Genomic DNA, 22844 nt, shown 5'->3' with positions numbered 1-22844 from the left:
GAAAGGACAAGGCTTAAGTACAAAGGATAATGGGGAAACACAGGTGGATGGAATAACTAAATTAACAGGGACATGGAACACATGAGGAATAGAATTGACACACCTGGGAACTAATCAAACTAAACCCGGAAGACAGAAACTGGGTCACTGGGGCAAAAACACTAAATGAGTCCAGGTGTGTGACAGTACTCCCCCCTCCCGGTAGGTGCGTCCTCGCACCGTAGAAACAACCGAGGGAGGCGTGGGTGGGAACTAGGGAGGAGGTTCCGGTGGAGGACGGACTCCCAGGAGGGGGCCAGCAGACAGGGACCACGGAGGAAGGAGCCAGGGAGGAGACGACGGAGGGAGGAGCCAGGGAGGAGACAGGAGCAGGAGGAGCCAGATGGTCCACCAGAGACCAGCCAGGACGGAGATCCAAGGTGGAGTCGACGGCGGGAGGAGCCATGGTGAAGGAAGGGTCGACGACACCAGGGGGCCGACAGGCGGAGACTGCACCGATGGGTGAGGAGCCCAAGATGGAGCAGCACAGCCGCAGAGCCAGGGGGACGTCGAGGTTCCGGAGGGCCTAGGTGGAGCAGAAGGCTCAGGCGACCAAGGCGGAGGCAGGGTCCTGGCAGACCGCTGTGGAGCCGGAGCGACCGAGGATGGAGGTGGAACCGGAGGGAAGGAGGAGCCTGACAGAGCCGGAGGGATGGAGTGACGAGGTGGAACCAGAGGAGTGGAGTCCCGAGGCGGCGGATGGTCGACGACTGACCAAGGTGGAGCCGGAGGGACGAGGGAGCCTGGTGGAGCAGGTGGGATGACAGGCCACGGTGGAGACGAGGGAGCTAAGAGCCAAGGCGGAGCCGCTGGGTCGAAGGACCGAGGAGGAGTCCAGGGCTCGGAGGCTGGAGGCAGAGACAGGGCCTTAACACACCAAGGCGGAGCTGGAGACTGGCAGTCCAGCGGCGAACCACCGCGCCCCGATGGCGCGGACTGAGGGTGAGCTGCGGGACTGACTGGCACCAGCAGGGATGACGAGGAACTGGCTGGTCTAGGAGGAGGAGAGAGGAGAAGGATGGGGGGAACGACAGGAGGATCAGGGCTGGATGGAACCAGCGGAAGTGGAGCAGAAGGACCAGCAGGTTTGGGAGGAGGCGGGAGAGGGAGGCTGGGAGGGAATACAGGAGACACAGAAGATTCAGGGCTGGGCGGAACCAGCGGAGACACAGAAGATTCAGAGCTGGGCGGAACCAGCGGAGACACAGAAGATTCAGAGCTGGGCGGAACCAGCGGAGACACAGAAGATTCAGAGCTGGGCGGAACCAGCGGAGACACAGAAGATTCAGAGCTGGGCGGAACCAGCGGAGACACAGAAGATTCAGAGCTGGGCGGATCCAGCGGAGAAACAGAAAACTCAGGGCTGGGCGGAACCAGCGGAGAAACAGAAGATTCAGAGCTGGGCGGAGCCAGCGGAGATACAGGAAACTCAGGGCTGGGTGGAACCAGCGGAGAAACAGAAAACTCAGGGCTGGGCGTAACCAGCGGAGAAACAGAAAACTCAGGGCTGGGCGTAACCAGCGGAGAAACAGAAAACTCAGGGCTGGGCGTAACCAGCGGAGAAACAGAAAACTCAGGGCTGGGCGTAACCAGCGGAGAAACAGAAAACTCAGGGCTGGGCGTAACCAGCGGAGAAACAGAAAACTCAGGGCTGGGCGTAACCAGCGGAGAAACAGAAAACTCAGGGCTGGGCGTAACCAGCGGAGAAACAGAAAATTCAGGGCTGGGTGTAACCAGCGGAGAAACAGAAAACTCAGGGCTGGGCGTAACCAGCGGAGAAACAGAAAACTCAGGGCTGGGCGGAACCAGCGGAAATGGAGCAGAGGAAATGACTGGAGGAGGTAGGAGTGGGAGACTGAGAGGGTATACAGGGGAATCAGGGCTGGACGGGACCAGCGGGGAAACAGGAAAATTAGGGATTACCTCCATAGACCAGTCCATCAGATCCAGAACTTGCTCCATATGATCTTCAGAGACTGCATACAGCTCACCCTCAGTCGCAGGAGTGTGGGCAGGGCTTTCCTCCACGCCCTCGATCTCCACGAGGACTCCCACGATGCACGGTGTTGCCGGCTCACACACCTGGTCAGTCGCGCTCTCGAGATCCTGTTCCCTGTCAATGGATTGCTCGGGCTCTGCGGCTGCGGTGGGCTCTGGCTCCGTGCGGCGTGATGGTGGCTGGCTGGTCTCTGGGTCGGGAGTGGGGCTGGCGAGGTCCTCTATGGGGCAGATGGTGAGAGATGAGCCATTTCTCGCCAGAGTCCACTCCACGTATGCGGCGAAATCCTCTCGAGGACCATCTTCGGACGACAACGCTCTGCATTTGGAGTTCAGGCTGGTGTTGTAGAAGGTGCAGAGCGCGCCGTCCGGGTAGCTGGTGGCATTAGCTAATAGGAAAAACTGTCTGGTATGGTCCTCGAGAGAACGTCCTTCCTGCTTCAGCAGGAGGATGAGGAATTCGGGACGATAGAGGGGATCCATAGAACACTACAAAACAAAAAGACTTTGAAAACACAAAAACAAAACGGAGGGAAAAAAAACACGCAGTTTTCTATTTTCTTCTTTTGGTCGGGTCTTCTGTCACGGTTTACGCTGCCTGAAGGAATACAGAGTCGAGGATAAACAGAATAAGGCTTTTAATATATCCAACACAGGGGGTATCCAACATGGAGCACAGAGGTAGACACACGTAAGTAGCAAGTGAAGACCCGACAAAACAGAACTGAAAGGACAAGGCTTAAGTACAAAGGATAATGGGGAAACACAGGTGGATGGAATAACTAAATTAACAGGGACATGGAACACATGAGGAATAGAATTGACACACCTGGGAACTAATCAAACTAAACCCGGAAGACAGAAACTGGGTCACTGGGGCAAAAACACTAAATGAGTCCAGGTGTGTGACAGTATCTTTGTATAAAATTTGACTTGCTTTAAAAACATCATCCTTCATTAAAAAAGCCACACCTCTCCCAAACCTCCCATCTCCATTATTGTATAAAATCCCTCCTTCCCATCTCTTTTTAAAATCATTCATTACATTTTCTCTCCAGTTTGTTTCTTGTAGCACAATAATGTCTTCTCTTTTACATTTTTCTTTTACATATTCAAATTTCTTTAAGTTCAAGAGTCCTCTTGCATTGAAAGTCACAACACTTAAAACCATTAAAAAGAAAAAAAAATAAATATCTAAAACCCATCATTCTCAGTCTTCCTCCACCATTTCCTTTAACACTTCAAAACTGTTAAAACATTTAACTTTTTTCCTTGCAGTTCCTATATTTGGCTTTACCTGTAGTGATCTTCTTCTAATTTGTCCCCTCTCCACCTTTTCCTTCTCATCCTCCTCCATACTTATTTCTCCTTCGTTGTCAGTTTCTTTGTCTTGTTCTTTTCCTTTTTGTCCATGAATTGAAGATATGTCCATCTGGGTCAATTGTGTGTCCTCTTCTCTTATCTGTTCATCATTTTCTTTTTCTTTTTCTCCTTCTCCTTCTCCTTGTCCTTCCTGTCTGTAGTTTGTTCCTTCCTCTGATTCCTTTGGTTGTAATTCATCCTCTTCTTGTCTTTCTTCACAATGTCCTTCTTCATCGTGGTTTCCTTCATGCACCTGTCTGTCCACCTGTTCTGCCCTTCCACCTACCACTCCCTCCATCCAGCATTCACATTTATTTAACATTTTTTGGCAATCCAGGCACCTGACAGCATTGCAGTCTCGTGCGAAATGTCCCCTTTCCGAGCATTTATAGCACTTGAATTCTGGGCACTCCTTCAGTAAATGTTCTGGGCTCATGCACAGCCTACAAGTCTTCACCTGGTGGCTGTGCATCACCCTAAAGTACTGCGGGCCCTCGGCTGTTTCAATCTTTGTGCTATAAGGGAGTGATGCCACTTCTTTGGGGAAAAGAACCTCACTTTAACAAATCTTGTACCGTCTTCAATGTCAGTGCCCGGATAGCATCTCCTTTTGATTTTAGATATGGGGGATACCCCCCATCCTTCCAATTTTTCCAAAATGTCCTTATCCTCCAGGTAGACAGGCAGGTGCATGAAGGAAACAACGTAATCTTTATTTTGCAGTTTTTTTACTTCACAGTCCACTCCCTTTATTGTCAATCCATTAATTAAAATGTCACACATTTCTTCCTGTTCCAGTGTCAGTTCATATTCTTTACCTTGTCTGGGTCTTACAGCCAACACCTTTCCACTTCCAATTTTTTCTGAGATTGCTTTAATCATATCCTCTCCTCTCACAACACTCACATTCTCTGTACTCACGATCACTGTTGCCTCCTTTAAATATTTTCTTTCACCAAAATTTTTATTTTCCATTTCCAGCTCTTTGTTGCTTCTCCAGTCCAGTGTCATTTGCCGTGCGTGTTCCTCCTGCTAGTCCAGTGTCGTTTGCCATGCTTGTTCCTCCAGCCAGTCCAGTGTTGTTTACCATGCGTGTTCCCCCAGCCAGTCCCGTGTCGTTTGCCATGCTTGTTCCTCCAGCCAGTCCAGCGTCGATTGCCATGCGTGTTCCTCCAGCCAGTCCAGTGTCGCTTGCCATGCGTGTTCCTCCTGCCAGTCCATTGTCATTTGCCATTCGAGTCTCTCCAGCCAGTTCCGAGTTGTTACCATATAATCCGTCCATTTTGGAGAAAAAAAAAGATCAACCACCCTCCAGACAGCGATATGCTGCTGTTAGGTGGTTTTCAAAAAAGAAAAATGGCAAAAAACAATCACAGATTCACAAAACAAACAAAACAACCACAAGTAGAAAAACACAAAATGGAGGAGAGCCTTCCTCTCCAAACTGCAGCCAACACTTCCTGTAGCTCTCTAGCGCCCTCAGGTTGGTATGGCCATAAGCGAAGACTGCTGCAAAGAGAGGGCTATTTAAAGAGCAGCCAATCTAATCGCCAGTACATTATATAAGTAGGATAGAAAACCCAAAAGCTTAAAGCACCTGGTATTCCTAGGCAGTCTCTCATCAAAGTACTAACCAGACCTAAACCTGCTAAGATTCAGAGATCGGGCATTGACTCTTTTTTTTTATTTTTATGAAAGATTATTATATAATTCGTGAAATTTTCCAAAAGATTAAAGCACCTGGTATTCCCAGGCAGTCTCCCATCCATGTACTAACCAGGCCCAAACCTGCTAATATTCAGAGATCGGGCATTGACTATATTTTTTGGCAAAATTATTATATACTAAGTGAAAAATGTCCAAAAAGCTTACAGCACCTGGTATTCCCAGGTGGTCTCCCATCCAAGTACTAACCAGGCCCAAACCTGCTTAGCTTCCGAGATCAGACGAGATCGGGCATAGCCAGGTTGGTATGGCCGTAAGCGAAGACTGCTGCAAAGAGATGGCTATTTAAAGACCAGCCAATCTAATCGCCAGTACATTATATAAGTAGGATAGAAAACCCAAAAGCTTAAAGCACCTGGTATTCCTAGGCAGTCTCTCATCAAAGTACTAACCAGACCTAAACCTGCTAAGATTCAGATATCGGGCATTGACTCTATTATTTGGCAAAATTATTATATACTAAGTGAAAAATGTCCAAAAAGCTTACAGCACCTGGTATTCCCTGGCGGTCTCCCATCCATGTAGTAACCAGACCTAAACCTGCTAAGATTCAGAGATCGGGCATTGACTCTTTTTTTTTTTTTAATGAAAGATTATTATATAATTCGTGAAATTTTCCAAAAAGATTAAAGCACCTGGTATTCCCAGGCAGTCTCCCATCCATGTACTAACCAGGCCCAAACCTGCTAATATTCAGAGATCGGGCATTGACTCTATTTTTTGGCAGAATTATTATATACTAAGTGAAAAATGTCCAAAAAGCTTAAAGCACCTGGTATTCCCAGGCTGTCTCCCATCCAAGTACTAACCAGGCCCAAACCTGCTTAGCCTCCGAGATCAGACGAGATCGGGCATAGCCAGGTTGGTATTGCCGAAAGCGAAGACTGCTGCAAAGAGAGGGCTATTTAAAGAGCAGCCAATCTAATCGCCAGTACATTATATAAGTAGGAAAGAAAACCCAAAAGCTTAAAGCACCTGGTATTCCTTGGCAGTCTCTCATCAAAGTACCAACCAGACCTAAACTTGCTAAGATTCAGAGATCGGGCATTGACTCTATTATTTCGCAAAATTATTATATACTAAGTGAAAAATGTCCAAAAAGCTTAAAGCACCTGGTATTCCCAGGCGGTCTCCCATCCAAGTACTAACCAGGCCCAAACCTGCTTAGCTTCCGAGATCAGACGAGATTGGGCATAGCTTTTTTTTTTTTTTTTTTTTTTTTTATTCACAGTCAAAATACAAGTTGTGTACAAGACTTTAAAGCTGTTACAGGGAAATTTTCATAAAAACAAAAGCATTTCACAAAAGAATTTTTTCAAAATATGCATAACACTAAAAACCAAACACATCTAAATTCACAAATTCATCGAATTCGTTAATCTTCTCTTGGCATATAAAAGTGCTTTTGTTTTAAAATATATGTAACCTCCTTCGTAAAAATTCCATAAAAATCCCCCATCTTGTTTTCCAGTTTAAAATAACTGTACAGCATTTTTACATACTCTTCAACCAACTGTTTAAAAATCAACCATAGGTTAGCAATAAAATCTCTGTTTTTGACTATATTCCTTCTTTTCCATATTGCTTTTTTGGCCAAAATTAAAAACAAATTAATTAGTTTCTTGTTTGCTGTATTCTCTGCCATTCCCAACATAAAAAAATTATTCCAGTTACAGTCCCCCTCATTATCTCTTAAGTCTTTGATTATTTCCTTTAATTCCTTAAAAAATGGGTTCAACTTCTCACAGAATAAAAACAAATGTAAAATTCCTTCATCTTCTTTTTTACAAACTCTGCATTGGGCATTAGTTTCTTTCTGCATTGCACACAAGCTCATTTCAGTAAAAATCACATTTTGTCTAATAAAATAATCAAAACTTTGTAAATCCACATCCAACCATTTCCATGTCATGTTCTTCCATATATCTTCCTCTTCAATTTCATTAAAATGCCTTATCCATAACTGATTGGCAAGAGGTTTTTTAAAAACTATTTATAAAAAACCCATAAAACATTTTAACAGAACCCAAATTAAAATTCACCATATTGTCTTTACATTTTAGAAACACGCTCATTTTATTTTCTTTTTCTCCCTCCTTAATAATTTCTTCCAGCCATTGTCCTGGGATTGCTTTTTTTACTTGTTCATATTGTCTTTTTAAAACATTTACATTAAAGTCCTCCTTCTCCTCATCCATTGCATCTATGATCACTTGAAGTGGTAAAAATCCCTCTTTAAATTCCCATAAAACATCCCTCACCTTTACAAACCCTGCTTGCAACCACTTCTTAAAATAGATATCATACTCTTGCATCTTTATTTTCCCATTTAAAAACAGAGGTTGATTTAAAATCATTTCTCTCCCCTCCGGATTAAAATCCACCTCTGTTAAAAAAAGCCTCCAAGCGCTTAAAACCTCTTTGTAAAATGGTGGGATCCCCTCCATCATCCAATTCTTAAGCTTCATCCATAAAACATTTTCCCCCAAATTAAAATTCCCACATTTATTTAAATAAAGAGCCATCAATCTCTTCCACTCTGCTCTGTTCGTATCATCCAAATATTTTCTTACCACCTTTACTCTCATGCTTTTCATTTTTTGTTCTACATCCACCAAACCCATCCCTCCCTCCCCCGGTTTCCCAATCAGTGTAAAATATGCAATTCTTGGAGGCTTTTTGTCCCATAAAAATTCTAAAACACATTTCTTTATTCTCTTAAAAACCCAGTCTGGCAATGGCATCACATGTAATGTATACCACATTCTAGATAACATTAGCATGTTTACAACTAAAATTTTCCCTTTTAAACTTAAAAACCTGCTTCTCCAGAAAATCAGTCTTCTTTCCATCCCTCCCACCGTCTCTTCCCACATACTGTCCGTAGCCTCCTTTTCATTCTTTGCTACAATTATTCCTAAAATCTTTATTTCTTGCACCTCTGTAAACTTACAGACCCCTGTAAGAACCTCCGCCCTTCCATATTTCATGTATACAGTTTTTTCTTCATTTATCTTTGCACCCGAACCCTCACAATACAGTTTTGTTTTCTCCATCACTCTTTTAACACTTTCTACATTTTCAACCACAATTGTCGTGTCATCAGCATATTGAAATATTTTCTTTAATTCTTCTCCCTCTTCCATTTGTATTCCATTTATTCTTTTTTCTCTATTTATTAAAAGCCCTAAAGGTTCTGCTACCAATGAGTACAACTGCGCCGACAATGGACACCCCTGTCTTATGGATCTTAAAACTTTAAAAGGTTGAGTTAAAAAACCATTGCATTTTACTTTTGTAAAAATATCCCTGTATAAAACCGAAATCCATTTAATAAAATTATTCCCAAACCCAAATTCCTTTAAAACTGCAAATAAAAAGCCATGTTCAACTCTGTCAAAAGCCTTTTCAAAATCCATACTAATAACATAAGCACTTTTGCCTTTTTCTTTTATATACCCTGCTATATCTCTAATGCTGCTAGTAACATCTGCTATATCTCTCGCCTTTACTCCATACGCCTGGTTTGTTTCTATTATATTTGGCATGACATTTTTTAATCTGTTTGCTAAGACCTTGGCTAAAATTTTAAAATCAGTGTTTAGCATTGTAATGGGTCTAAAATTTTTCAGCTCAGTTTTGTCTCCTTTTTTCTTGTATATTATTTTCATTAATCCTAGCCCCATTCTTGGGCTTACTCTTTCTTTTTTAAAAACTTCTTCAAAAATTTCATTTAAAATCACGCTTACTTTTTCTTTAAAAACTTTGTAAAACTCACTTCCAATACCATCTACTCCGGGGCTTTTCCTCACTCTTAATTGATTTATGGCATGTATGATCTCTTCAGTTTCTATTTCCCTTTCACATATTTTTTTATCCTGTTCGCCAACTTTCCTTGTTATCTGTTGCAACAAAATATTCCTTTTTTCCTCATCTCCCCCCTCAGACTTAAAAAGTTCCTCATAAAATGATTTCACTTCTTTTAAAATCCCCTCTGTATCTGAGACCACCATTCCATTCCTACTTTTAAGTTCTTTAATTGTTTCCGCTCTCCCCCTGCTTTTCTCAAGATTAAAAAAGAATCTGTTACATTTTTCCCCTTCCACCGTGTATTTGGCTTTGCTTCTCAACATTGCCCCCTTGCATTTCTCCTCTTCTATTTTTCTCAACGTATTTTCTATTTCAATTACTTTTTGCACATCTACTTGGTTTTTATTTAACTCCTCTTTTAGAGTTCTCCTTATTTCTCTCTCCTTGGTTCTTTTAACCTTTTGTAATAAATTACAGTAGTTCATAGAATATTTCTTAATATCATACTTAACATTTTCCCACCATTGCCTTTTGTCTTCCATATACATCAGGTCTTTTTTCCTCCCATCTAATATCATTTCAATCTCTTTTTTAAAACTTTCATTCTTTAAAACCTCAGTGTTTAAAATCCACACCCCAGGTCCCTTTGTTTGTCTTTTAAAATCCATCGTCATTAAAACCATTTTGTGATCGCTTAAGGTCGTTTCTTTGTAAAATATTACATCAATGAAACATTCAAGATTTCTGGTACTTAAAAAATAGTCTATTCTGGTTTGGCACATAAAATTCCCCACCGTCTTCTTGAAAATTCCTTCTTTTTTCCATTTCTTTCCCGCCACACATCAATCATATTTTTCTCTTCCATCAATGACCTTAGTTCTTTTCTACCCCCATCCGATTTAAAAACCATCCCATTTGCCATATCCATTTTACTAATTAAAACAGTGTTAAAATCCCCTACAATCACCACCTTCCCCCATTTTTCAATTACATCAGCTAAAACATTAAAGTATATTTTCTTTTCTTTTTCTCCATTGGGAGCGTGCACGTTCACTAAAACAAATTTGTCTTCTTCCATTTCGATTTCTACCACCATACATTTTCCTTTTTTATCATTATATATAAGTTTTGTCTTTATACCTCTGTCTTTTCTTATTAAAACCGCCACTCCTCCTCCCATTTTTTCCTCTTCATTGTTAACAAGTAATTCCCCTTCCCATCTTTTTCTAATATCCTCCATAACATTCTCTTTCCAGTTTGTCTCTTGCAATAAAATCACATCTTCATCTCGACACAATTCCTTCACCTTTTCAAATTTATAAACATTCATTAATCCTCTATCATTAAAAGTCACAATTTTCAGCACCATAAAATAAAATAAAAGCCATAAAATCCCCATTTTGTCAGTTCATTCACTCTCCTTCCTTTACCATTTCCCCACTGTCTTGTTTTTCCTCACATCCTTGTTTTAATACTTTTCTTTTGGCTTTCTCTAAATTTGGTGTTACCTTAGTTTGTCTTCTTCTTTTATTGATTCCTGTAGTGCCGGCATCGTCGATGCATTCACTGTCTTTGTCCATTCTCCCATCCTCGCTGACCCACTCCTGATCCTCTGTCTTTTCCAGTTGAATCTGTAAAGTATCAGTTATTTCCATCAGTGACCCCGTTTCCTCACTGCACTGCGTTGATCCAGTCCTTTCACTTTCCTCTTCAACGTCCGTGCTTGTGGTATCCTCTCTTGATGTTCCTTCTGTGTTTTCGTGTAGCTCCTCTTCACCGGCTTCCTCATGCATCTGCCCACACCCCTGCTCTTCCTCCTGATGTTGTTCTCCGAACCAGCACTCGCACTTGTTTAACACAAGCCTGCAGTCCGGGCACCTCACCGCATTACAGTCCCTCGCGAAATGTCCCCTTTCCGAGCACTTATAGCATTTGAAGTCAGGACAGTCCTTCATCATGTGTTCAGGGCTCATACATAACCTACAGGTTCTCACCTGCTGGCTATGTATCACCCTGAAATACTGAGGTCCTTCTTCCGTCTCCATTCTCGTGCTGTAGGGCAGGGAAGCCACCTCTTTTGGAAACCGTACTCTCAGGAATCTCGTTCCATCCTCAATGCGGGTGCCCGGGTAGAATCTCCTTTTGATCTGTGAGATAGGAGTCACCCCCCATCCCTCCAGCTTCTTTAAAATATTGTCATCCTCCAAGTAAGCAGGCAGATGCATGAAAGATACAGCAAAATCCTTATTGTTCAACTTTTTAATTTCACAAATCTTTCCTTTAATCATCAATCCTTCTTCCAGTTTCTCAATATCTTCCTCTTTTTCCAATGTAATTTCATATTGTTTCATCATTTTTGGTCTTACCGCTAGTATGCTAGTCACTTCGATCTTGTCTTTCAATGCTTCTATAATGTCCTCTGCTCTCCCATCTTGTACCTCCGTCAAATCAATCACTACCGTTGCTTCCTTGGTATAGATCCGTTTCATTCGCCTTTCTGGGTAATCCTTTTCTCGTTGTCTTTGATCCAGTCCATTTTCAGTTAGCTGCCTTGTCTGTTTTGCCAAATCCATGTCTGTAGCCGTTAATCCGTCCATTTTAACAAAAAACACAAAACTAAAACGATCCCTCCCAAACAGCAAAGCTGTTGGGAGGACGAATAACAAAAATAACACAAAAAACTAGAAACAAAAATACTTATCTTGAACAAAAACAACGCAAAAAAAACAACACAAAAGTTTGGGTGAGCCTTTCTCACCTCCCTATAGCCAACACACTTCCTGTTTCTCACTAGCTCTCTAGCGCCCTCAGGTTGGTATGGCCGTAAGCGAAAACTGCTGCAAAGAGAGGGCTATTTAAAGACCAGCCAATTTAATCGCCAGTACATTATATAAGTAGGAAAGAAAACCCAAAACTTCAAGCACCTGGTATTCCTAGGCAGTCTCTCATCAAAGCACTAACCAGACCTAAACCTGCTAAGATTCAGAGATCGGGCATTTACTCTTTTTTTTTTTTTTTTTTTTTTTTTTTTTTTTTTTATGAAAGATTATTATATAATTCGTGAAATTTTCCAAAAGATTAAAGCACCTGGTATTCCCAGGCAGTCTCCCATCCATGTACTAACCAGGCCCAAACCTGCTAAGATTCAGAGATCAGGCATTGACTATTATCTGGCAAAATTATTATATACTAAGTGAAAAATGTCCAAAAAGCTTACAGCACCTGGTATTCCCAGGCGGTCTCCCATCCAAGTACTAACCAGACCTAAACCTGCTAAGATTCAGAGATCGGGCATTGACTCTATTTTTTGGCAGAATTATTATATACTAAGTGAAAAATGTCCAAAAAGCTTACAGCACCTGGTATTCCCAGGCGGTCTCCCATCCAAGTACTAACCAGACCTAAACCTGCTAAGATTCAAAGATCGGGCATTGACTTTTTTTTTTTTTTATGAAAGATTATTATATAATTCGTGAAATTTTCCAAAAAGATTAAAGCACCTGGTATTCCCAGGCAGTCTCCCATCCATGTACTAACCAGGCCCAAACCTGCTAATATTCAGAGATCGGGCATTGACTCTATTTTTTGGCAGAATTATTATATACTAAGTGAAAAATGTCCTAAAAGCTTACAGCACCTGGTATTCCCAGGCGGTCTCCCATCCAAGTACTAACCAGGCCCAAACCTGCTTAGCTTCCGAGATCAGACGAGATCGGGCATAGCCAGATTGGTATGGCCGTAAGCGAAGACTGCTGCAAAGAGAGGGCTATTTAAAGAGCAGCCAATCTAATCGCCAGTACATTATATAAGTAGGATAGAAAACCCAAAAGCTTACAGTACCTGGTATTCCCAGGCGGTCTCCCATCCAAGTACTAACCAGACCTAAACCTGCTAAGATTCAAAGATCGGGCATTGACTCTTTTTTTTTTTTTTTAATGAAAGATTATTATATAATTCGTGAAATTTTCCAAAAAGATTAAAGCACCTGGTATTCCCAGGCAGTCTCCCATCCATGTACTAACCAGTCCCAAACCTGCTAATATTCAGAGATCGGGCATTGACTCTATTTTTTGGCAGAATTATTATATACTAAGTGAAAAATGTCCAAAAAGCTTACAGCACCTGGTATTCCCAGGCGGTCTCCCATCCAAGTACTAACCAGACCTAAACCTGCTAAGATTCAGAGATCGGGCATTGACTCTATTTTTTGGCAGAATTATTATATACTAAGTGAAAAATGTCCAAAAAGATTACAGCACCTGGTATTCCCAGGCGGTCTCCCATCCAAGTATTAACCAGGCCCAAACCCGCTTAGCTTCCGAGATCAGACGAGATCGGGCATAGCCAGGTTGGTATGGCCATAAGCGAAGACTGCTACAAAGAGAGGGCTATTTAAAGACCAGCCAATCTAATCGCCAGTACATTATATAAGTATGATAGAAAACCCAAAAGCTTAAAGCACCTGGTATTCCTAGGCAGTCTCTCATCAAAGTACTAACCAGACCTAAACCTGCTAAGATTCAGAGATCGGGCATTGACTCTTTTTTTTGGCAAAATTATTATATACTAAGTGAAAAATGTCCAAAAAGCTTACAGTACCTGGTATTCCCAGGCGGTCTCCCATCCAAGTACTAACCAGACCTAAACCTGCTAAGATTCAAAGATCGGGCATTGACTCTTTTTTTTTTTTTTTTAATGAAAGATTATTATATAATTCGTGAAATTTTCCAAAAAGATTAAAGCACCTGGTATTCCCAGGCAGTCTCCCATCCATGTACTAACCAGGCCCAAACCTGCTAATATTCAGAGATCGGGCATTGACTCTATTTTTTGGCAGAATTATTATATACTAAGTGAAAAATGTCCTAAAAGCTTACAGCACCTGGTATTCCCAGGCGGTCTCCCATCCAAGTACTAACCAGGCCCAAACCTGCTTAGCTTCCGAGATCAGACGAGATCGGGCATAGCCAGATTGGTATGGCCGTAAGCGAAGACTGCTGCAAAGAGAGGGCTATTTAAAGAGCAGCCAATCTAATCGCCAGTACATTATATAAGTAGGAAAGAAAACCCAAAAGCTTAAAGCACCTGGTATTCCTAGGCAGTCTCTCATCAAAGTACTAACCAGACCTAAACCTGCTAAGATTCAGAGATCAGCATTGACTCTATTATTTGGCAAAATTATTATATACTAAGTGAAAAATGTCCAAAAAGCTTACAGCACCTGGTATTCCCTGGCGGTCTCCCATCCAAGTACTAACCAGGCCCAAACCTGCTTAGCTTCCGAGATCAGACGAGATCGGGCATAGCCTTTTTTTTTTTTTTTTTTTTTTTTTTTTATTAAAGAAATTATTCAATTCAAACATACATATCAATTATTAACATGCAAAGATACATAATATGCTTTCTTTAACATAGACACTCCTAAAGTTTTGGGCTGTCAGACATTTTACAAATAACAACTTAAAAAACACTCGTTACATTGTTTAATCTTTTAAAAATGACAATTCCATCCCCAGGTCATTTAAAACCTTTAAGACCTCCTGTGTAAAAACTTAATTAAAAAGATTCATTGTTCCCTCCAACTTAAAGTAATAAAACAGACATTCAACATATTTCTCAACTTTTCTCCTAAACATTTCCCACACATCAATTAAAACATTTTCTTTTTTCACCACTACTCTTCTTTCCCATACCGCACTTTTCATCAACATCACAAGTAAATTAATGATCTTCTTGTTTTTACAATTTTCATTAATTCCCAACATGAACACCTTTTCCCATTCAAATTTCCCAATTTCAACTCCTTTCAAAATTAAAATCATGTTTTTACATTTCTCATTAAAAACTTTCAGCTCATCACAATATAAAAACAAGTGTAAAAACCCTTCATCTGCATCTTGGCATACTTTACATGTGGCACTTTCCTCCATCCCAATTTTGTTTAAAATCACATCTGTAAATACTGCTTTGTTCCTGATAAAATACTCCATATTCTCCGGTTTCGTCTGTACAATCTTACCATTCATGTCCCCCCATATATTCTCTTCTTTTACATCATTGTACAACCGTACCCAGTATTCGTTTACAACAGGCTTCTTAAAAACAGTATCTCTAAAAACACAATAAAACATTTTCACAGTACATTCATTAAAAGCACACAGTTTTTCCCCTAGCCTCACATACACATCTTTCCCAGGTTTCTCTTCTTCCATGTTGTCAATTCTGTTTATCCACTCTTGAGGTATTGCATTCTTAATTACGTCATACTTGTTTGTTATCTCTCGTCTGCTATAATCCTCCTTTGCCTCCTCCATCACATCCACAATGTATTGCACTGGTAAAAACCCCTCTTTGAATTCATATAAAACATCTCTGACTCTCGTAATTCCCACATCCCACCACTTCTTAAAAAAAACCTCCTTCCCTTGACTTAAAATGCCGTTGTTTAAGAATAAAGGCTGATTTAAAATGTTCTCTCTGCCTTGTGGCTTAAAATGCACATTCGTTAAAAATTTGCCCCATGCCCCCATCAGTTCTTTATAAAAATCTGGCAGCCCCTCCGTCATCCATTTTTTAACTTTCATCCATAAAATGTTGTCCCCCAAATTAAAATTACTACACTTACTTAAAAAATGCCCCATTGTTCTCTTCCATGCCACTTCGTTTTCTTCATCCAAGTACTTTTTTATTATTTTCACTCTCAAGCTGTTCTTTCTTTGCTCCACATCCATTAACCCCAGTCCTCCCTTCTTCACTGCTCCTATTAAAGTGTTGTGTGCTATTCTTGGTGGCTTCCCTTCCCATAAAAAATCTAAAAAACATTTTTTCAGCCTTTTTTCTACCCACAACGGCATAGATGACACATATAAAATATACCACAATTTCGACCATTAAAACATTAAGAACTAAAACCTTCCCTTTCAAAGTTAATGTTCTCATTCTCCAAAAATTCAATCGTCTTTCAATCCCTCCTAAAGCTTCTTCCCACATAGTTTCATCTGCTTTCTTTTCATCCCTCCCCATTAACACACCTAAAATCTTCATTTCTTTAGTTTCCTTAAAGGTAAAATGTTCTGTTAAAACAGGTGCCCCTCCAAATCTCATATACAGCGTTTTGTCCTCATTTACTTTAGCTCCTGATCCCCTACAATACTTTTGTACAATTTTAATTGCATTTTCCACACTCTTCAGATCTTTTAACAATAATGTTGTGTCATCCGCGTACTGAAAATTTTTACTTTCCCCTCCCTCGATGCCTATGCCTTTTATCCCCTCTCCATGTTTTACAGCCAATCCCAAAGGTTCTGCAACTAAAGAATATAAAAGAGCCGACAATGTACATCCTTGCCTTATCGATCTAGTAATTTTAAAACACTGTGTTAAAAACCCATTACATTTAATTTTTGTTATTGCGCCTTTGTATAAAATCCTAATCCATTTCATAAAATTCTCTCCAAAACCAAAACTTTTTAAAACATCAAATAAAAAACCATGCTCCACCCTGTCAAAAGCTTTCTCGAAATCTAAACTGATAATAAACCCATCTTTATTGCTATCATGTATGTGTCTTATCATATCTTTTATACTAATAGTTGTATCTGCTATGTCTCTCCCTTTCACTCCATACACTTGGTTAGTTTTAATTATACTCGGCATGACTTCTTTCAATCTGTTGGCTAAAATTTTAGATAAAATCTTTAAATCAGTATTTAGCATTGTAATCGGTCTATAGTTCTTCAAATCTGTCTTCTCTCCTTTTCTCTTGTATATCAATTTCATTAAACCCATTCCCATTCTTTGATTTAATTCTCCTTTCTTAAACACCTCTACATATACTTCTTTTAAAATGCTAGTTAAAAAATCTTTAAAAACTATATAAAATTCACTCCCCAAACCATCTACACCTGGACTTTTATTTTTGTTTAATTCACTTATTGCTCTTTGAATCTCTTCTTCTCTTATCTCTTCATCACACTCTTTTTTGTCTACTTCTCCTACTGTTGTTTTTATTTGATTCAGTAACTCCAGTTTTTCTTCTTCGCCCACCCCCTCAGTACTAAACAGGTTCTCATAGTAAGCTTTTATTTCTTCTAATATTTCCTCATTAGTTTCCACCACTACACCATTTTCCCTCTTATTTCTTTAATCATTCCAGCCTTCCCTCTTATTTTTTCTAAATCAAAAAATTTTTTTTTACATTTTTCACCCTCCACAGTATATTTAGCTTTACTTCTTAGTCTTGCACCTTCATATTTTTTCTCTTCCATGTCTTTCAATGTTCCCTCCAATTCTTTTATTTTTTTGTATATCTTTCCCATTCTCATTTAATTCCTTTTCCAATTTTTCTCTTATTTCTCTCTCCTTCTTCCTCTTACTTCTCTGTATTAATTAACTGTATTTTATTGTGAATTTTTTAACTAAATATTTAACATTTTCCCACCATATCCTTTTATCTTCGCTGTACATTCCATTCTCCTTTTCTTTTTCAATAATTTCTTTAATACTTAACACATAGTCCTCATTCTTCAAAACCTCTGCATTTAAAACACATACCCCCGGCCCTTTTTTCACTGAACTCCAGTCTACTTGCATAAAAATTGGTTTATGGTCACTTAAGCTTGATTCTTCATATTTGATATTACCGATAAATCCTTCAATGTTCCTTGTACATAAAATGAAATCAATCCTTGTCTTACACATAAAATTACCCACTAATTGCCTCCTTGAATATTCTTTCTTTTTTTCGTTTCTTTCTCTCCATACATCAATTATATTATTTTCTTCCATTAATAATTTCAGTTCTTTTCTTCCTTTATCATTTTTAAAAACCATTCCCTCTCCCATTTCTAATTTACTGAAAACAGTATTAAAATCACCCATCATAATAACTTCTTTATGTTTCTTTAAAAATTCTCTTAATATATTAAAATATTCCTTTTTTTCATTCTCTACTGTTGGTGCATGAATATTAACTACAATAACTTTTTTCTCCTCATACTCCATTTCAACCGCCATACATTTCCCATCCATGTCATTATATATTGTTTTACACGATACACCACTGTTTTCTTTTATTAAAACTGCAACTCCTCTTCCCAGCCTCCCATCACCATTGTTATATAAAATTCCTCTGCTCCAACTTTTCCTTATTTCAGTCATGTAATCTTCCTTCCAGTTAGTTTCTTGTAATAAAATCACATCTTCTCCTTTACACATTTCTTTCACTTTTTCAAATTTTCCCATGTCTGACAGCCCTCTAGCATTAAAAGTCACTATTCTTAACAGCATAAAACATATAAAAACATGCATAAAACCCATAAACTCAGTCCATCTCCTCCAAACCCTTTAGCAACTCATACTTATTTGTACATTCAAAACCATCTTCTTTAAGCACTCTTTTTCTTGCAGTATCTAAATTGGGTATTACCTTCACAGATCTTCTTCTTTTTGATGATTTCCCCTTCGTCTCCTCATTTTCTTGTCCTTGTTCACACTCTTTTGTAGCATCATTAATTTCTACTGCGTCCATCTCCTTTTGCACACTGTCCGTCACATCCATCGGTGTACATAAAATTCCCTCCTGTTGTGCATCACTCAATACTTTATTCCTTTCATCATCCAGTTCCATAGTATCCAAAGCATTTTTCAAGCTGTCAGTCAAATCCATCTGTGTCCAAATTCCCCCCTCCTGTTGTGTTTGTATGATGGGTTCGTTACACTCTTTCTGTTGTTCCATATCCTTAATTAATTCCAGTCCTTCACCTCGAACTCTTTCTCCATAGTCTCGCTGCTCGTTGTCTCTTTCATGCACCCGCCCGCCCACCTGCTGCTCCTCCTCCTCACCCTGCATCCAACACTCACACTTATTTAAAACCAAATTGCACTCCGGGCACGTCACAGCGTTGCAATTTCTCGCGAAGTGGCCTCTCTCCTCGCATTTATGGCACGTGAACTCCGGGCAGTCCTTCACCACATGGTCTGGGCTCATGCACAGCCGACAAGTCTTCACCTGATGGCTGTGCATCACCCGAAAATATTGTGGACCCTCTGCCGTCTCTATTTTTGTGCTGTAAGGGAGGGAGGCCACTTCCTTCGGGAACCGCGCCTTTACATATCTTGTCCCATCCTCAATGCTGGTGCCCGGATAAACACGCCGCTTTATTTTTGAAATTGGGGAAACCCCCCAAACCTCCAGTTTATTTAAAATCTCTTCATCAGCAAGGTAGACGGGCAGATGCATGAAAGAGACAACATAATCTCTGTTTTGAAGCTTTTTTATCTCACAGTTCACTCCATTTATTAACAATCCCTCAGTCAGCTTATCACAAGTTTCTTCTTTTTCCATTGTGAGCTCGTATTCTTTTCCTTGTCTTGGCCTTAGTGCCAAGATTTCCCCATATCCACATTTGTCCGTCACCGCTTTAATAATATCCACAGCTCTCACCTCACTTACATTCTCCACATTCACAATCACAGTTGCCTCCTTTAAGTATTTCCTTTCACCACATGTATATCTTGCATCTTGATTTTTACCGTGTCCTGCTCGTTGTCGATACTCCAGTCCAGTGTCGTTTGCCATGCGTCTCTCTCCAGCCAGTCCAGTGTTGTTTGCCATGTGTCTCTCCCCAGCCAGTCCAGTGTTGTTTGCCATGCGTCACTCTCCAGCCAGTCCAGTGTCGTTTGCCATGCGTCTCTCTCCAGCCAGTCCAGTGTCGTTTGCCATGCGTCTCTCTCCAGCCAGGCCAGTGTCGTTTGCCAATAATCCATCCATTGTACAAAACACAAACAAAAAATTAACCACCCTCCAGCCAGCAAAACTCTGCTGTTAGGTGGTTTAAAACTGAAAAACCACACAAAAAATAAACCAAAGTCCAAAAACAACTCACAAAACAAACACTAACAGAAAAATCAAAATGGAGGAGAGCCTTCCTCTCCCAACTGCAGCCAACACTTCCTGTAGTTCTCTAGCGCCCTCAGGTTGGTATGGCCGTAAGCGAAAACAACTGCAGAGAGAGGGCTATTTAAAGACCAGCCAATATAATCGCCAGTACATTATATAAGTAGGAAAGAAAACCCAAAAGCTTAAAGCACCTGGTATTCCTAGGCAGTCTCTCATCAAAGTACTAACCAGACCTAAACCTGCTAAGATTCAGAGATCGGGCATTGACGCTTTCTTTTTATTTATTTATTTATTTATTTATTTATTTATTTATTTATTTTTTAATGAAAAATTATTATATAATTCGTGAAATTTTCCAAAAGATTAAAGCACCTGGTATTCCCAGGCAGTCTCCCATCCATGTACTAACCAGGCCCAAACCTGCTAATATTCAGAGATCGGGCATTGACTATATTTTTTGGCAAAATTATTATATACGAAGTGAAAAATGTCCAAAAAGCTTACAGCACCTGGTATTCCCAGGCGGTCTCCCATCCAAGTACTAACCAGGCCCAAACCTGCTAAGATTCAGAGATCGGGCATTGACTCTTTTTTTTTTTAATTAAAGATTATTATATAATTCGTGAAATTTTCCAAAAAGATTAAAGCACCTGGTATTCCCAGGCAGTCTCCCATCCATGTACTAACCAGGCCCAAACCTGCTAATATTCAGAGATCGGGCATTGATTCTATTTTTTGGCAGAATTATTATATACTAAGTGAAAAATGTCCAAAAAGCTTACAGCACCTGGTATTCCCAGGCGGTCTCCCATCCAAGTACTAACCAGGCCCAAACCTGCTTAGCTTCCGAGATCAGACGAGATTGGGCATAGCCTTTTTTTTTTTTTTTTTTTTTATTAAGAAATTTCAATCAATAAAATACAATAATCAATAGAAAATACAGAACATCGTCTTTACACATCTCTACATTACACATCTTTCATTTACATAGATAATTTAAAAAAACTCTTCCACTTTCTGGCAACTTCCACATTAAATCATTTAAAACACAACAAACTTGTGGGGTAAAAACATCATAAAAAGAGTCTAACATATTCACACCCTTAAAGTACACATACAGTCGTTCGATATATAATTCTGTTTTTCTTTTAAACACACTCCAAACATCCAACACATTTTTTTCCTTTGTAGCCACAGTTCTTCTGTCCCATATTGCACTTTTCATTAGCATTACACACAGATTAATAAAACTTTTGTTTTTACACTTTTTCTCCCAACCAAACATCACAACTCTGTTCCATTCCATTACATTTTCATCCCACTCCTCAGCCACATCTTTAATTAAACATTTACATTTCCTTAAAAAGTCCTCTAGCTCTCTACAATGTAAAAACATATGTAAAATCCCCTCTTCCTCTTCCTGGCACACTTTACACAGAGCATTTTCTTCCATTCCTATTTTATTTAAAATAACATCAGTAAAAACCACTTTATGCCTTATAAAATACTCCAAACATTCCAATTTTGTTTCAACACATTTCCCCGTCATGTTTCTCCATATACACTCTTTTTTTAAATCTTTGAATTTCTGCACCCAGTATCCATTTACAATCGGCTCTTTAAAAACATCATCTCTAAAAGCACGATAAATCATTTTCACAGTACATTCCTTAAAATCATACAGTTTTTCCCCTAATTTCACATGAATACATTTCTCTTTTGGTTCTCCTTCCATACTTTCTATTCTTTTAATCCACTCTTTAGGTATTGCATTTTTAATGATTTCATATTTATTTTTTATTTCTTGTTCACTGTAATCTTCTTTTGCCTCCTCCATTGCATCCACAATAAATTGTGTCGGTAAAAATCCTTCTTTAAATTCATATAAAACATCTCTAACTCTCGTTATCCCCACATCCATCCATTTCTTTAAAGACATTTCTTTGTCTTGTTTTAAAATGTTTTTGTTTAAAAACAGAGGTTGATTTAAAATATTTTCTCTCCCATGTGGATCATACTCTACTCTGTCTAAAAATTTTCCCCAGGCACTAAACATTTCTCTATAAAACTCTGGTAATCTTTCTGTCATCCAATTCTTCATTTTCATCCATAAAATTCCATCCCCCATGTTAAAATCCCCACATTTGTTTAAAAAATACTCCATTGTCCTTTTCCATGCTGTTTTGTGACCCTCATCCAGATATTTTTTTACTATTTTAATTCTTAAGCTATTTTTTCTCTGTTCTACATCAATTAATCCCATCCCTCCCTTCCCTGCTTCTCCTATTAACGTACTATATGCAATTCTTGACGGTTTACTATTCCATAAAAAATCAAAAAAACATTTTTTCAACCTTTTCTCCACCCATATTGGCATAGCAGTCACATATAAAACATACCACAACTTTGACACCATTAAAACATTTAAAATTAAAACCTTCCCTTTTAAACTTAATGTCCTCAATTTCCTAAAATTTAACCTTCTTTCAATTCCTCCTACTATTTCTTCCCACATTTTTTCTTTAACAATCCTTTCGTCTTTTCCCATTAGAACACCTAAAATCCTTATTTCTTTTGTTTCTTTAAAATGAAAATGAAAAATGAAAAACTTTCCTCCTGATCCCCTACAAAACATCTGTACTACTTCCATTACTTTATTAACACTCTCTATATCTTTAACTATTATTGTTGTGTCATCCGCATATTGAAATATTTTTTCATTTCCCCCACTTCCTTCAATGTTTATCCCTCTTATGTCTTCATCTATTTTAATAGCTAATCCCAATGGTTCTGCAACTAAAGAATATAAAAGCGCTGATAATGGACATCCTTGTCTTATTGACCTAGTAATTTTAAAACATTCTGTTAAAAAACCATTACACTGTATTCTTGTTATTGCTCCCCTATATAAAATTGTAATCCACTTGACAAAATTATCCCCAAACCCGTACCTTCTTAAAATTCCAAATAAATATTCATGCTCCACTCTATCAAAGGCCTTTTCAAAATC

The 22844-nt window shown here is 39.4% G+C and overlaps 4 non-coding genes and 1 pseudogene across 4 annotated transcripts; all 5 read right to left on the bottom strand.

The window, feature by feature from the left end:
* Window positions 1–5264: 5264 nt before the first annotated feature.
* LOC128008856 (5S ribosomal RNA) lies at window positions 5265–5383 on the bottom strand. The gene has a single exon (XR_008180583.1). It is a non-coding gene; the product is annotated as a 5S ribosomal RNA (ribosomal RNA).
* A 501-nt stretch (window positions 5384–5884) lies between these two features.
* LOC128006886 (uncharacterized) lies at window positions 5885–6003 on the bottom strand (annotated as a pseudogene).
* A 6556-nt stretch (window positions 6004–12559) lies between these two features.
* Window positions 12560–12678, bottom strand: LOC127994727 (5S ribosomal RNA). Its single transcript, XR_008167699.1, has one exon. It is a non-coding gene; the product is annotated as a 5S ribosomal RNA (ribosomal RNA).
* A 503-nt stretch (window positions 12679–13181) lies between these two features.
* Window positions 13182–13300, bottom strand: LOC128003800 (5S ribosomal RNA). Its single transcript, XR_008176515.1, has one exon. It is a non-coding gene; the product is annotated as a 5S ribosomal RNA (ribosomal RNA).
* A 504-nt stretch (window positions 13301–13804) lies between these two features.
* On the bottom strand, window positions 13805–13923 carry LOC127994726 (5S ribosomal RNA). The gene has a single exon (XR_008167698.1). It is a non-coding gene; the product is annotated as a 5S ribosomal RNA (ribosomal RNA).
* Window positions 13924–22844: the final 8921 nt, after the last annotated feature.

Source organism: Carassius gibelio, chromosome B22 (assembly GCF_023724105.1).
Source record: "Carassius gibelio isolate Cgi1373 ecotype wild population from Czech Republic chromosome B22, carGib1.2-hapl.c, whole genome shotgun sequence".
NCBI lineage: Eukaryota > Metazoa > Chordata > Actinopteri > Cypriniformes > Cyprinidae > Carassius > Carassius gibelio.
This window is presented reverse-complemented; position numbering and strand designations above follow the sequence as displayed.